At 44.1% G+C, this 15,918-nt stretch overlaps 1 protein-coding gene across 2 annotated transcripts in view; it reads left to right on the forward strand.

The window, feature by feature from the left end:
* Positions 1–319: 319 nt before the first annotated feature.
* The window catches only part of PLEKHG1 (pleckstrin homology and RhoGEF domain containing G1), a 233,922-nt gene continuing 218,323 nt past the window's right edge, over positions 320–15,918 (forward strand). The window contains exon 1 of one of the 2 annotated variants that reach the window (XM_034669294.1): positions 320–609. The gene's annotated coding sequence lies outside the window, so the exon portion shown is untranslated. The remainder of the gene's footprint in view (positions 610–15,918) is intronic. The other variant, XM_034669295.1, reaches the window with a different exon arrangement.

Consider the following 15,918-nt stretch of genomic DNA (forward strand, 5'->3'; position numbering starts at 1 on the left):
TTAGGGTAATGATGCCTGAAAACCTGAGCTTCCCCGTCTTTTTACATAGTATTACCCCAAAACTTCTGTACAATACTAGAATGCGGACTAAAAAATGATTTTTGGTATTGTTTTAAGGAAATGGTATGGGAAATTATCACGTCCAAGAGAAAGCTAGACCCGAGGATCCCGGAAAATGAGGAAAAATGATGTGTCTGCGAAAACGGTAGCTGGGATTAAAAAAAAAAATTCCCCCAGGGGTTGTAATTTGACTGCGCTGTTTGGCAACGCTCCAGTGACAAGTCCAAGTGCTTAATCTCGTTCTTCGGCTCTCCCCCTCCTCCTCCCCACCTTGCTCGCCCGGGGGCCGCGGGGAGGAGGGACCGAAGATCCGCTGCTCTCCGCGGCGGAGCCGGCATCTCGGCGCTGGGAGGGGCGGGCCCGGGCGCGGCCGAGCCGGGGAGTGCGGCGGAGCGGCGGGGCCGAGCCGAAGAAGAGGAAGCGAGCCCGAGCGGCGGCGCAGGGCGCTCGGCGGGCGCGGGAGCCGGAGCCGGAGCCCGCGCAGCGCAAGCCGCACCTTCCCCGCAGACCTGCGAGCGCAGCCCCCGCGCAGGAGCCGCCCCTCTCCGGGTAAGCGCCGGGTTCGCCCCGACACCCGGGGTCCTTTTCCAGGGATGGGACCGGTCGCCGGGAGCCTCGGGGAACGGGGAGGGGACCAAAGGACCCCGGTCCGGCACCCCAATCCGCAGGTGGCGGCGGGCGGAGCGTGGAGCCCGGGCCCCTCTCCCCTGCGCGCTCCCTCCGGGGTGGGGGCAGACGGTGTTTCCCGGAGCGCGCCCCCCCCTCCGGGACCGGGGCCCGCCGCTGCCCGCAGCCGCCTGGAGGGGGCGACCCACCGCCGCCCGGGCCCGCGGCTCCAGGTCCTGGAGTCCCGGCCCCAGCCCCGGCGCAGCCTCTTCCTGCCGGCCCTGCTCTCCCTCCCCTCCGCCCGCTCCGAGAAGGGGTTTCTGCGAGCTACAAAACCCAACCCCACAATTCAAACAGGATCGTCCGAAAAACGGGACGCGACTGCCAGACACCCGAGGTCACCTTCCCAACACTGGTGCCGGCGCCTGGCCTCCCAGGACCGGCGAACCGCGGCGGCAGTCGGAGGCTAGGGCGCTGCGTTTGGCTTGGGGGACCCCTGTCTTTGTAGGAGCTAGCCTCCGTGTCCCGGCTCTGCAGATAATGTTGTCTGGGGGGTGGGGGGGGCGGGGGTTGAAGTGGTTCCTCCGTCATGGGGGTAAATGGTAGCACCTGGTCCGCTGGGACTTTGCCGACCTCCTGGCCTCGGAGGACAGCTGGGGTCTGCGGGTGATGCCCGAAGCCCAGCCCCTCTTTGTGTCCTCTGTTAAGAGTCTGGTTCCTAAACCAGAAGCCTAAGGACGTTCTAACTGGGAGAAGTTAAGCTGTTCCGTTTCTTTCGGTTCCTTGGAAACAATGAGGTGGATGACTTTCCTAAGCGCGCCGTGGAGTCTTGTTCGCAGAGCCGGGATTGTGTTAAGTGCGGGTCCTTAACGCTCTGTTTGTACCAGCTCAGGTGGCCCGGGCTGCTGCACAGAGTTCTGAAATCCTTGAGCGGGAGTCCCGCGGAAAGGCTTTTTCCAGCCGGCATCTATGTGGAGCGCAGGGGGGAGCTGGTGTGGGGGTTTTCCGACAGGGTGGATCCCGAACTACCTCGCGTTTCGTATTTGAACCAGGAGGAGTCCAGAATGTTGACTGTAGGTCAAAGTTGTCATCTCACAGAATTCCAGGCCTAGATAGGTCGTGTAATGCTATGAAAATAGCTATCAAGTGTTAAAATCGGCTTCTTCGGGCTTCTCAGTTTCTGTAGTTGGCTGACTTTTAAAGAATTTATAGGCTTTGGACTTTGATTAGACGCTATTAAAACATTTCCAAGCCGGTCGTGTCCAGGAATAAGAAAACTCCGTTCTGACTTGAGCCCTGAGCAGGCTTCCCGGAGTACAAAGTGATGTACAAGAACTAGGTAGTTTCTAAAGCTTCATGCTCGCTCTCCCTGCGCGCCCGCACCCCCCGTGATATTTATTTGGGCCACAATATTCAAGACTTACATAGAAAAGTGATGGTTTGACATATGACCCTTTACTGTCTCTGAGTCTGAATTCCTAATTCTTCACTTTCCTTTTTGTCCTATTTGAGGCCCCTGTCAGTCCACCAAACCACCTGAAGAAGTGTTGTCCCCAGAGTTGTCCCATCTCGCTGACCTCTTCCTCAGTCCCTCATCCATAGCCGTCACTGCCTGACCTTCCCTTTCCGTCCTGCGTCTGCGCTCCGAAGCTCCCTGTTGAGGGGCAAAGTGAGAAAATACGGATGGCAGTCCCATCCATGACCTCATCATGCTTTCCTCGATCCGTTTTCCCTGCTCATCTCCCTCTTCACCATGGGCACGAATTCTTTCGGTGACTTGAATATGGGTGATGCTACCAGATACAAGCTTAAATATTTCCGTGGGGGACTCGGTCTGTGCTTCAGAGAGGTTAAGCAATCACTTTTAAACAAATCAATAGAAAGCAGCAATGTGATTTTTCAAAATCAAGAATAACTCATACTATTTTGTTCTCCTTTGAAGATATGATTTTTGAGTGATTTAATTAAGATTTAATGGTTTGTAGTCTGACATATGCATATGGGGAATGCTTGAGGGGCACTGAATCTTTTGAGCTCTTAGTCAACTAAAAGTGATTCCTGGATCTATGCTCTGATTCTTTTTCTTTCTTTTTATTTTTTTAAGATCTTATTTATTTGACAGAGCACAAGCAGGCAGAGGGAGAAGGAAAATCAGTCTCCCCGCTGAGCAGAGAGCCCAACTTGGGGCTCGATCCCAGTACCCTGGGATCATGACCTGAGCCAAAGTCAGACATTTAACCAACTGAGCCACCTAGGCACCCCTATGTTCTGATTCTTATTGGCTGCAATCCACTTTTTGCAGGCTTCTCCCTCCTGTTTTCATTGCTAGTGGTTGGTCTTTCAAACAATTATCATCTTGTAATTCTCCTGCAGGGATGTTTAGATGCATGGGCTATTAAAGCTAGAATGAATCTTGGATGATCTAGGTCAGCCCCTACATCTTAAAGATTTGGGAAAGCGTGAGTGATGAAGAACCAAGTGTTCTGGAATTAACTGACATGTGAATGAAATCTGCCTCTCTGCCGCTCATTAGCACTGAGACCTTGACCCCTCTAAGGAAATTATTTAGACGTAGATTATTTTATAATCAGGAAAATGTAACAATTAAAGGTGGTCACTCTCTCTGGATTATCTCACCTTTACTCCTTTCTTCCTCTGTAAATTTAGGAAATAATGACTCTTCCCTTGGAGTCATGCTGAGCATTGATGATTATTAATGAGACACTCCATTGTAAGTGTTTGCCCCATTGTATGCTTTAAAGGTAATTGTTGTTGATAAACCAAGTCCCAAGAGTGAGTGTTTTTGCTGGAGGTTACATAGCTCTCTACTGGCAGAACTGTGATTTAACCCAGGTTCACTTGTCTTTACCCCAGACCGTACCACCTAGAAATGATGGTGGCATAGGCACATATTTTTTATTAAATGTAATGGTTCATTCTTTCAGGAAAAAAAAGTCACTTGTCTCTTTTGTCTTAGGAAAAACATGGTTCCTAAAGCAAAATGGTCATGTATTCAGCAGGGATGGAAATGGAACCATTTTCTAGACAAGGCTGTAAGCAGCCAAGTACTTGTAGGTGGCAGCCATCTCAACTACTAATGTTTCATCATCGCCTGCATCAATCTTGCTTAATAAAATGAAAAGCTGACCCCAAACCATTTGGGCAGTCAGGGCCGTGGGTGTCTGTGCCAAGTAGAACTTATGACTCTAGAGCCAGCTTTCAAGTCATTAAGAGACAACTACACGTTCAGCTTTATATTGCTCACGCTGACGGGGAGCAACAGATGGTTTGCAGAGATGATAGAAGCGTAGGCTAATCCTCCGAGTGAGGGGGCCCAGGTTTGTTCGTGGGATAACTGGGCCACAGGGTCCCTACATGCTGCAGAACTTCCAGTATGCCTGGGTGATTCCTCTCCCAGTGATCAGGAGTTGACTGTATATCTGGAATAGTTTTTGGGTTTGAGTCATGCTTTGCTATCTTTTCAATCTGTATACACAAGGTTACCCAAAAAAATGTTTTTCTGATGAGATAGAAGCCAAGTAAAAATTTCCAAGCCTAAACATCTTCTTTTGGTAAATATTGAATTACTGATTGATGGAAAGCTGAAGTATGTTACATTCGTGGATCCAAAAACCCATAACATTCTTGTTCCTTCCCCCGTCCCATGCAGTCCTAGAGAAAAAATCGACTTGAAGCACGCGAGGCTAAGTTTTGAATAAGATTCCAGCTACACCCGCTTGAGGTACTAACCCAATGGGAGGAGAGGCCAGGTTTTCACGGGTCTTTAATTAAGAAAGTTGTTTTGGTAAGCTTTCATAACCAGGCTGCAGCGGGGCATGGGGAAGGTTAAACTGTTCCAGCAGTCAGCCAAAAGCTAGCAAGCCCTTAAGTGGAAGGAGGACATCTTTTCAAAATATCAAAGGCAAAGTTGAGATAGGTGTGAATCTAACAATTGGCTAAAAATTTAGAATTCTCATAAGAGGAATTCCTAAAGCAATAAATTATCATACCACTGAATTGGCTTTCATTTTTGAGATGGTAAATAGATCTAGTTCTCGACATGTCTGGTCACATTAGACACTAACTCAAATGACCTGTGTCAGATAGAGATGGAGGAGGACGATAAGAAGTTCTAGATGGTAAACCTTTTCCCATAAGGAGCCAGATAGTATTTTCTGGTGCCTGTATGCCTCTGCCATATATTCTTTTGGGGGGGAGGGGAGTGCTGTTTGTTTACAGTCCTTCTAAAATATAAAAACCGATCTTTCCTCGACTGCCACGTAAGACAGGATGCAGGCTAGCCCTGACGTGTAGCCATGGTTTGTCACTTCTGTCCTAAATGAAATAGGCTGTTTGTAGTCTCCTTCATTTTTTTTTTCAGAAACCCAAAATAACAAATGTCATAGGTTCTATCTAAGATGGCTCAATAGAAATGGACTTAAAATCAAATCTCCTTTGCCATTCCTTTTTCCAGGCATTCTCTATTTTCTCTTTACACTAGGCTTAGAAGCCTGTTCGACATAGCCATCAATTGACATGGGAATGGCCATACCAAATTTCAATATTTTTCCTTGAGTTGAATGTTGAATGGGAGAGAAGCTCGGCTGAGATGGAGTAAAGCCCACATTAAAATGGGTTATTAACGAAGAGTATTGATCATATGAAGTGAAGTTCAAACCTCCCAGCATGGCACCCAAGGCCCTTGTACCTACTTTTCTTCTAGCACCTGCCAGGTATACTCTATGTCCCTATCAGTGCGGGTAACTCACAGAGCCCTAAGTGGGCTATGCTGTCCCTCATCAGTGGTGGAATCCTTCCGTGCAAAGTTTAAATATCCATCACTCCCATGGAGACTCTTCTCATCTTATCAGGCAGAAATGTAGACACATGTACTTCTTATTAACACAGGACCTTACACATGAAGCACTTGGAAGGTCAGAGGAATGTGGTGATCCCCAGTAGACAAATACTACTTTTCAAGGGTAGGGGAAGTTTTATTTTTTTCTGTAGCTTCAGGGATCTTCCCATATAGCTTTGGACAAGCACAGAACTGTTTCCAGACTTTGTATGTGTTACACAGAATAGCATAGTCCTTATGGGTCTAGTTTTTGAAGTCAGGATGTGCTGAGGTCTAGTCCTGGCTTTTCCACCTAAATTGCTATCTGCTGTCCCATCTTTAAAGTAGATAATAAGAATGACCTCGAAATTGCTAGGATTAAATGACATTTGCCTCTGAAAAGCGTTTAATTCAGGGTCTGACATATAGTAATTGCTCAATAAATGGTAACTTTCCTTCATTCCAAAGCCAGTTATTCAGAACTTACCATGTCAAGAATGATGCTTGATCTGGTTCTGGGCATAGCGGTGAACACAAGAGATGTAGTATCCATGAAGATGGGATGACCAAGGGGGAAGAATCAGGGTGATGGGTGGGCCACCTTAGACCGGTGCTCCAGGAAGCTGCTCAGAGAAGGCAATGTGTGAACTGTGACTTGAATGATAATTGAGTTCCTGTCTCATCAAATCTAAAATACTTTTGAAATACACCATCTTTTAAGGTCCCACTAAGAGGAAATGGTGTCAATAACATTGACACTCTCTCCTCTAAGATACATCTGTAAGTTGTGAAAAATGTATGTCTTAACATCAATGGAATTTATTGATACTTGTTGCTAAGTAAATATCCATTGAATACATTAGTGATACTCTGTGATTGCATATGAGATTGGGCTCCAGTGGTTTACATTCTTTTTTTTTTTAAATATGTATCTTTTATTTTATTTTTTAAAGATTTCATTTATTTATTTGACAGAGAGAGAGAAAGACAGTCAGGAAGAGAGGGTACACAAGCAGGGGGAGTGGGAGAGGAAGAAGCAGGCTCCCAGTGGAGGAGTCCGATGCAGGGCTCGATCCCAGGACTCCGGGATCACGCCCTGAGCCGAAGGCAGACGCTTAACAACTGAGCCACGCAGGCACCCCTCCAGTGGTTTACATTCTAACTGAGTTCCTCTCTTCTGTTTCATAGCTCGGAAAGGTTGACTCGGATCTGCCAAAGATAAATTAAGAAAATAGTAAATTAAGACCTTGTGAGACATGTAAGACATTTGTGATGTGATGTCGTTTTTAAAATAGTTTAGAACTTTCACTTCGGTCATTTAAGTGAACAAAGCATATTAGAGAATCCTGTCTGTGGAATTGACCTACACATACCTTGGGTAGGAGTGAAGTCGAGCAGCTTCTGCATCTGGATAATTCCTTTTGGCAGCTGTCTGGGGCTGTGTGAATCTTTAATGCACATAAATGCCTTTCTAGGGGCAATGAAGGCATTAGCTGGAGCTTATGTCCTTCTGTTTTCTAGAGTTAATTTAACATAAATACTTCTCTGTCTCCCNCCTCTGTCTCCCAAGGGGCTGATCATTGCTCTGACCAACTAGGTCCTTTCTGATAATGAAGTGCAAGGGGCTCCATTTAGAATCAGCCCCCNGTCTCCCAAGGGGTTGATCATTGCTCTGACCAACTAGGTCCTTTCTGATAATGAAGTGCAAGGGGCTCCATTTAGAATCAGCCCCCTTTTCCTCTCTGGCCAGTCTCCAGGTTTTCACACTCCAAGGAATGTTCTGTTCTCTTCCCATATTTCCCCACCCCACCTCCCTGTTCAGAGAGTAAAATACGGCTTAAGTCTTTGCTTTCTGACCACCATCTGAACTCTGAATCCTCGCTCATCAAGGTCTTTTTCTGCACCCAGTATGGACCCTTCCTGTCTCTTCTTATCCAGCTCTCCCCGTCTGTCCAAGATTCTTTTAACTCCTTGGTTTCTGAATGGGTGACTCGATGGGAGCTTTGACAACACTTGGCTGTTTCTAGCTGTCGTAAAAGTGTGCTTTCATGCTGTTTTGGTATGAGTTTCTTCATGTCACCCAAATCCGTAGCACTCAGCAGCAGGCTGTTCCCCTGCACATAGTACCTTCCTGGGGTCTGTTCCTTTGGGCCCTACCCTCTCCCAATGGTTGGCTGAAGCCCCAGCAAAGTCCCCTTCCATGTTCCGTCTGACTGGGAGGGGTGGTCAGTGCTTGACCAAGGAGGAAACAAAGTGCAGACCTTTTTCTCTTCCAGAGCCACCCTCTTCCTCCCACCAGCTTCTCCTGGGACAGAAGCCCTCATGTTTTAGGAGTTCTTCAGAATTGACACCAACTCTAGCTGAAATATGAGTCTTCGCAAACAAGTAGATGCAAAGGAAAGGTCATCCGTAGGCATTCCAGGGATGCACATTAACCACAGTGAATCTTAGAATGATTTAAGGCTGCTGCAACCTGGGACTAGAAAGCTGGCTGGGGTGGAGGGGGAAAGGGGGGAGATGTGAGGCCACGAGGAAGGGGTGGGGGCGCTGAACTGAGGCCGTCACAGAGTTCAGCTTCCCGGGGCTGTGTGATTACACATCGTCCTCAAACACTAACATCTGAGCTTCTCTGACGTGCTGGCAGAGAGGGAAAACTGTAATCTGCAGCGTAAATATACGATCCTGTGTGTGTTCCCTTTAAACCATGTAAACCTGTTATTAGTTTAAGCATCTGTGTTGTGCTAAAATATGATCGCTGCCTCAAAGGAGGATACGGTAGCTGGTCTGAAACAGCTTACGGTCTAAATAGTCAGGTGTCTCACACTTCTTAAAACATGAATCAGCTAAACATGTGAATTACGGAGCCCAAGAGTCAGACTCAGGAATATACGATTACCTAGTGGGGGACAGCAGAGCATAACAGAGACATAGACTTTAGAAGTTAATTTTTTAAAAAGAAAAACCTTATCTTACCGTATGCCTTTCCCATCATAGATCAGACTTTTTAGAGATTCATGGGGGAATAATTAGGGGGAGGCTCTAAGGGTGTTGAAGTGGGCAGGAGACAGATGGGAAATGGGCATGTGGATGGGTTGCCTGGGATTGGCCATGTCTAGGAAAGTGCTTTGGGAAATATTTGGAAGCTTTCGGAATATAGTTATGGAGCAAAATCTTGGTGGTCTTGGCTTTTTTCCACTATTCTTCACTGTGTATATGAGATAAATGCTTATTTTCCCCTCTCTCCTTTAACTGTTGTTTGGGTTAAGCTCTAAGGAATGCCATTTAATCACAATATTTAATGATATCTGATCTTGAAGCTAAAATGGTAAGGAAAGTAATGTGAAAATAATGTTTTTGTGGACATGGAACCCTGTGGCCCCTGGTGTACCCTGTCACAACAAGACATTACCTCTAGCTACTTCCAATCCAAATGACTTCCAGAAAGTGTCATCATTATAAAGCACTCTTTTTTTGTTGTTATTTCTTTCTTTTTAGAAGTTACCCTGATCTGAAAGCAAATATCATGAAGTTCTAAAAGTTAATTTGTCATGAGCCCCACAACAGCAATGCCTTTCAAAATCCAGAATGCCCCCGAGGAGCAAAAAGAGATTTATTTCACTTTATGGTCTATTATGGTCTGCCATGTTAAGATGCAATACCATCTAACCTAATACTACAGTTTAAGAAATTTCCAAATAAGAAGTCAACAGGTATTTGTTTTGACCTTCTTATATGAATGAAAAGAACACGGGTCTGTGTGAGCTAAAGACATAATAGCTAGCAACAGCTAGCCTAAAAATCCCTTTGGCTTTGGATTACTAATATATGCAATGAACATATTTTGCAAATGTTCAGAAACTGTGTACCGTATACCAATGAGAAAATTCTTATTTGATACTTTAAAATGCACAATAGAAATGGCAATCGAATGTCATACTTTTCTTGCTCTCTTTGCTTCCTTATTGTAATACTAGTTCAAACACTCTTTCTGTGGCATCAATTATGGGGGAAATGGTGTTCATGGAAAAGATTAACTTGCTTTTCTAAGGTTTAAATCCTCAGAGTTGAGATGGGGGAATAGCCTGGAAGTGGGCACTCTACGTATGTCATTTAGAAGTTATTTGAAAATGCCTTCAATAATGTGAATAAAGCCATATAACGAAGGTGTTATGGGATTTAAACGTGCAATGTATGTACACTACCTAGTAAATAATAAGCCCTTGCTAAATAGTGGCTCTTTCACTATGTTCACTGGGTATCACTCTTCAGTTTTATTCCCTGCTACTAGACGTTGGAACAATAAACCAACATGAGTAACCAAAGCAAAAGTCAATGCTAAGGCAGAGGGAAAAAGAACACATTTTTTTTGGTTTGTTTTACTGTAGTAGAGACATGATACTCATTATACTTGAACATTCCAATGAGAATTCATTTATTCAACAAAGATAATTTCCTAAATTTGGGGGATACGTTGAACAAAACAGACCAAATCTGGAGTGAAGAGAAAGCTCTAAAGAAAAGAAGATAGGAAAAATGGGATGGGGGTGGGATGTTCTGTTTGCCTGGTGGCCCGAAGGGCCTGTCTGAGCTGGTTACATTGAGCCAAGACTTAAATAAGTGACCCTGAGAAGATCTGCGGGAAGGACATTCTAGGCAGGGCGGGGGGGAGTGAGGAGGACCTAAGAGAAATAAGCTTGGTGAGTTCTAGGAAAAGAAAGGCAGGCTGTGTGCGTGAGATAGGAGAGCAGCAGTAATGGGGAGATGAAACTGGAGAGTAGGCAGGACCTGGATTGTGTAGATCTTAATATTATCGGAGGTCTTTACCGTGGCTTAAAAATGCAATGCAAAGCCACTGGAAGGTTTAAAGTGGGGAAGTGACATATGATTAATGCCCAATTATCACTCTGGCTGCTGTGCAGAGAAATGACTGCAGTGGAAAGTTCTGGAAACAGGTAGAACAATTGGGGCGCTATCGCAGTGGTACAGAGGATGCTCGCAGAGGAGGTGGTGAGAAGCGGGTTGGTTCAGAACCTGAATGTGAGCCAAGATGGTACAGCTCAAGGAGAAGGAACTTATGGGGATTAGGAAGCATCCTGGCTACTGTTACTTGTGTTGACCTACGGGCTTACCAGTCCCCATCTTCAGTTCCTTCACCCTCTCTTTTTCGACTCCCCTAGGTGGGGTGACCAGAGCTGCACATGGCTGCTGCTCTCCGTGAAGCCATGATCGATAGCTCACCTCCCTCTGAAGCTCTTCACAGCCAAGTACCCCTTCCTCACAGCTCCTTAGTACCCTCATTACCTCGTTTCTAGCACTTGCCATGTGGTATTTTTGATAACCATTTAGTTGGTCTGCCTTCCCGCACTACACTGTGAACTCCTTGGGAGCAAGTATTTTTTTTTATTATATTATGTTAATCACCATACAGTACATCCCCAGATTCTGATGTAAAGTTTGATCCTTCATTAGTTGCGTATAACACCCAGTGCACCATGCAATACGTGCCCTCCTTACTACCCATCACCAGTCTATCCCATTCCCCCACCCCCTCCCCTCTGAAGTCTTCAGTTTGTTTCTCATAGTCCATAGTCTCTCATGTTTCATTCCCCCTTCTGATTACCCCCCTTTTCTTTATCCCTTTCTTCCCCTACCGATCATCCTAGTTCTTATGTTCCATAGATGAGAGAAATCATATGATAATTGTCTTTCTCTGCTTGACTTATTTCACTTAGCATTATCTCCTCCAGTGCCGTCCATGTTGCAGCAAATGTTGAGAATTCGTTCTTTCTGATAGCTGAGTAATATTCCATTGTATATATGGACCACAGCTTCTTAATCCAGTCATCTGTTGAAGGGCATCTCGGCTCCTTCCATGATTTGGCTATTGTGGACAATGCAGCTATGAACATTGGGGTGCATATGGCCCTTCTCTTTACTACGTCTGTATCTTTGGGGTAAACACCCAGTAGTGCAATGGCTGGGTCATAGGGTAGTTCAATTTTTAACTTTTTAAGGGACCTCCACACTGTTTTCCAGAGTGGCTGTACCAACTTGCATTCCCACCAACAATGTAGGAGGGATCCCCTTTCTCCACATCCTCTCCAACAATTGTTGTTTCTTGCCTTGTCTATCTTTGCCATTCTAACTGGCGTAAGGTGGTATCTCAGTGTGGTTTTGATTTGAATTTCCCTGATGGCTAATGATTTTGAACATTTTTTCATGTGTCTGTTAGCCATTTGTATGTCTTCATTGGAAAAGTGTCTGTTCATATCTTCTGCCCATTTTATGATTTGTTTATTTGTTTCTCGTGTATTGAGTTTGAGAAGTTCTTTGTAGATCTTGGATACCAGTCCTTTATCTGTGGTGTCCTTTGCAAATATATTCTCCCATTCCGTGGGCTGTCTCTTAGTTTTTTTGACTGTTTCCTTGGCTGTGCAGAAGCTCTTTATCCTGATAAAGTCCCATAAGTTCATTTTATCTTTTATTTCTCTTGCCTTTGGAGATGTGTCGTGAAAAAGGTTGCTCTGGCCGATGTCATAGAAGTTGTTGCCTATGTTCTCCTCTAGAATTTTGATGGATTCCTGTCTCACATTGAGGTCTTTCATCCATTTGGAGTTTATTTTTGTGTATGGTGTGAGAGAGTGGTCAAGTTTCATTCTTTTGCATGTAGCTGTCCAATTTTCCCAGCACCATTTATTGAAGAGACTGTCTTTTTTCCACCGGATGTTTTTTCCTGCTTTATCAAAGATTAGTTGCCCAAAGAGCCGAGGGTCCATTTCTGGGTTCTCTATTCTGTTCCATTGGTCGATGTGTCTGTTTTTGTGCCAGTACCATGCTGTCTTTGTGATCACAGCTTTGTAGTACAGCTCGAAATCCGGCATTGTGATGCCCCCAGCTTTGTTTTTCCTTTTCAACAGTTCCTTGGAGATTCGGGGCCTTTTCTGGTTCCATACAAATTTAAGGACTATTTGTTCCAGTTCTTTGAAAAATGTCCTCGGTATTTTGATCGGGATAGCATTGAAAGTGTAGATTGCTCTGGGTAGTATGGACATTTTAACTATGTTAATTCTTCCAATCCATGAGCATGGAATATTTTTCCATCTTTTTATGTCTTCCTCAATATCTTTCAAAAGTGATCTATAGTTTCTAGCATATAGGTCCTTTACGTCTCTGGTTAAGTTAATTCCAAGGTAACGCATGGTTTTTGGTGTTATTGTAAATGGGATGGATTCCCTAATTTCTCTTTCTTCAGTCTCGTTATTCGTGTATAGAAATGCAACTGATTTCTGGGCATTGATTTTGTATCCTGCCACCTTACTGAATTGTTCTATAACTTCTAATAGTTTGGGAGTGGATTCCTTTGGGTTTTCCATATAGAGTATCATGTCATCTGCAAAGAGAGACAGTTTGACTTCTTCTTTGCCGATTTGGATACCTTTGATCCCTTTTTGTCTTCTGATTGCTGTTGCAAGGACTTCTAGTACTATGTTGAATAATAGTGGCGAGAGTGGGCATCCTTGTCGTGTTCCTGATCTTAAGGGAAAGGCTTCCAGCTTTTCCCCATTGAGAATAATGCTTGCAGTAGGCTTTTCATAGATGGCTTTTATGAGATTGAGAAATGTACCCTCTATTCCTACACTCTGAAGGGTTTTAATCAGGAAAGGATGCTGTATTTTGTCAAATGCTTTTTCTGCATCAATTGAGAGGATCATATGGTTCTTGAGTCTTTTCTTGTTGATATGATGTATCACATTGATTGATTTGCGAGTGTTGAACCATGCTTGCATCCCAGGTATGAATCCCACTTGGTCATGATGGATAATCCTTTTAATGTACTGTTGGATTCTATTAGCAAGGATCTTGTTGAGGATTTTGGCATCCATATTCATTAGAGAAATCGGTCTGTAATTCTCCTTTTTGAGGGGGTCTTTGCCTGGTTTGGGGATCAAGGTAATATTAGCCTCATAGAATGAGTTTGGTAGCTTTCCTTCTGTTTCTATTTTTTGAAATAGCTTTAGGAGAATAGGTATTATTTCTTCTTTGAATGTTTGGTAGAATTCCCCAGGAAAACCGTCTGGGCCTGGAGTTTTATTATTTGGAAGGTTGTTTATCACTGACTCAATTTCTTCATAGTTAATTGGCCTATTTAAGAAATCTATTTCTTCCTGTTTCAGTCTTGGTAGTTTATAGGTTTCCAGGAAGGCCTCCATCTCTTCCAGATTGTTTAGTTTTTTGGCATATAGCTGTTGATAAAAGTTTCTAATAATCCTTGCAATTTCAATGGTGCTGGTCGTGACCTCTCCCTTTTCAGTCATAATTTTAATAATCTCAGTCCTTTCTCTTTGTTTTTGGACAAGTTTTGCCAGTGGTCTATCAATTTTATGGATTCTCTCAAAGAACCAGCTTCTAGTCCTGTTGATCTGCTCTACTGTGGTTCTGGTCTCTAATTCATTGATTTCTGCTCTAATCTTGGTCAACTCCTTCCTTGTCAGTGGGTTAGGCCTGTCCCTCTGTTGCTGTTCCAGTTTCTTGAGGTGAGAATATAGAAACTGCATTTTAGATTTTTCTATTCTTTTGAGTGAGGCTTGGATGGCTATGTATTTCCCCCTTAGGACTGCCTTTGCAGTATCCCATAGGTTTTGGACCGTTGTGTATTCATTCTCGTTGGTCTCCATAAATTGTTTAATTTGTTTTTTGATTTCCTGGTTTATCGAGTCATTCTTGAGCAGGATGGTTCTTAGCCTCCAAGTGTTTGAGTTTCTTCCAGGTTTTTCCTTGTGGTTGAGTTCCAATTTCAGAGCGTTGTGGTCTGAGAATATGCAGGGGATAATTTCAATCTTTTGGTATTGGCTGAGACCTGTTTTGTGTCCCAGAGCATGATCTATTCTTGAGAATGTTCCATGGGCATTTGAATAGAATGAGTATTCTTTGGTTCTGGGGTGTAGTGTTCTATATATATCTATGAGGTCCAACTCGTCGAGTATGGCATTCAAAGCCTTTGATTCTTTGCTTAGTTTTTGCCAGGGTGTTCTGTCTATTTCTGATAGTGGGGTGTTGAGGTCCCCTACTATTACTGTGTTCTTATCTATATGTCTCTTTATTTTGGTTAAGAGTTGGCTTGTGTATCTTGCTGCTCCCCTGTTGGGGGCATATATATTAATAATTGTCATATCCACTTGTTGAATACTTCCTTTAAGAATAATATAGTGCCCTTCTGTATCTCTCTCTATGGCCTCTAGTTTAAAATCCAGTCTATCTGATATGAGAATTGCTACTCCAGCTTTCTTTTGAGGTCCATTTGCGTGGAAGATGGTACTCCATCCCCTTACTCTAAGTCTGAATGCATCTTTGGGTTCAAAATGAGTCTCTTGTAGACAGCAAATGGATGGGTCATGTCTTTTTATCCAATCTGCAACCCTGTGGCGTTTTATGGGAGAGTTTAAGCCATTTAGATTGATAGAGATTATTGACAGATATGATTTTAATGATGCCATTTCTCTTTAAAGTCTTTGTATCGGTTGTGACTTGCTGCTCTGTATCACTCTTGGGGCCTTTTTACCTTTATAGAGCCCCCCTTAATATCTCCTGTAGGGCTGGTTTCGTGGTTACGAAATTGGTTAATGATTGGCGATTTTGGAACGTCTTTATTTCTCCATCAATTCTGAATGACAGCTTTGCTGGATAAAGGATCCTTGGCTGCATGTTTTTCTCTGAAAGAGCTTTAAAAATGCCCCCCCAAGCCTTTCTCTCATTCCAGGTCTCTGTAGACAGGTCTGACGTAATCCTGATACCTTTGCCTTGGTACGTGAGAAATTTCTTTGCCCTGGCCGCTTTCAATACTGTATCCTTGGATCTAATATTTGCGAATTGCACTATGACATGCCGTGGCGTAGGTTTGTCCTGGTTGAGCTTGGATGGGGTCCTCTCTGCCTCTTGGACACGAATGCTTGTTTCCCTTGCTAGATTAGGGAAGTTTTCAGCTACAATTTGTTCAAATATCTCTTCTAGACCTCTGTTTTTCTCCACCCCTTCAGGGATGCCGATGATTCTGACATTGGATCGTTTCATAGAGTCAGTAATCTCCCGTAATCTACATTCGTGGGCGTGGATTTTTTTAAGACCAGCTTCTATTTTCGTTTTTTCTTCTACTAACCCATCCTCCAATTCGCTAACGCGTTCCTCTGCCTCGGTGACCCTGGCCGTCAGAGCCTCTAGTTTTGACTGTATTTGGCCCACTGAGTTTTTAATTTCTGTCAGATTCGCTCTCATTTCTGCCCTTAGGGATTCTATATTCTCAGCAACGCTTTCTCTGATGCTTTTTTCAAGTTTACTCATCATCTTGACCATTGTTGCTCTGAATTCCATTTCTGATAATTGGGATACATCCATATGTATTAATTCTGTGGCCGAGGCCA

This window comes from Ailuropoda melanoleuca, chromosome 10 (genome assembly GCF_002007445.2).
Source record: "Ailuropoda melanoleuca isolate Jingjing chromosome 10, ASM200744v2, whole genome shotgun sequence".
NCBI lineage: Eukaryota > Metazoa > Chordata > Mammalia > Carnivora > Ursidae > Ailuropoda > Ailuropoda melanoleuca.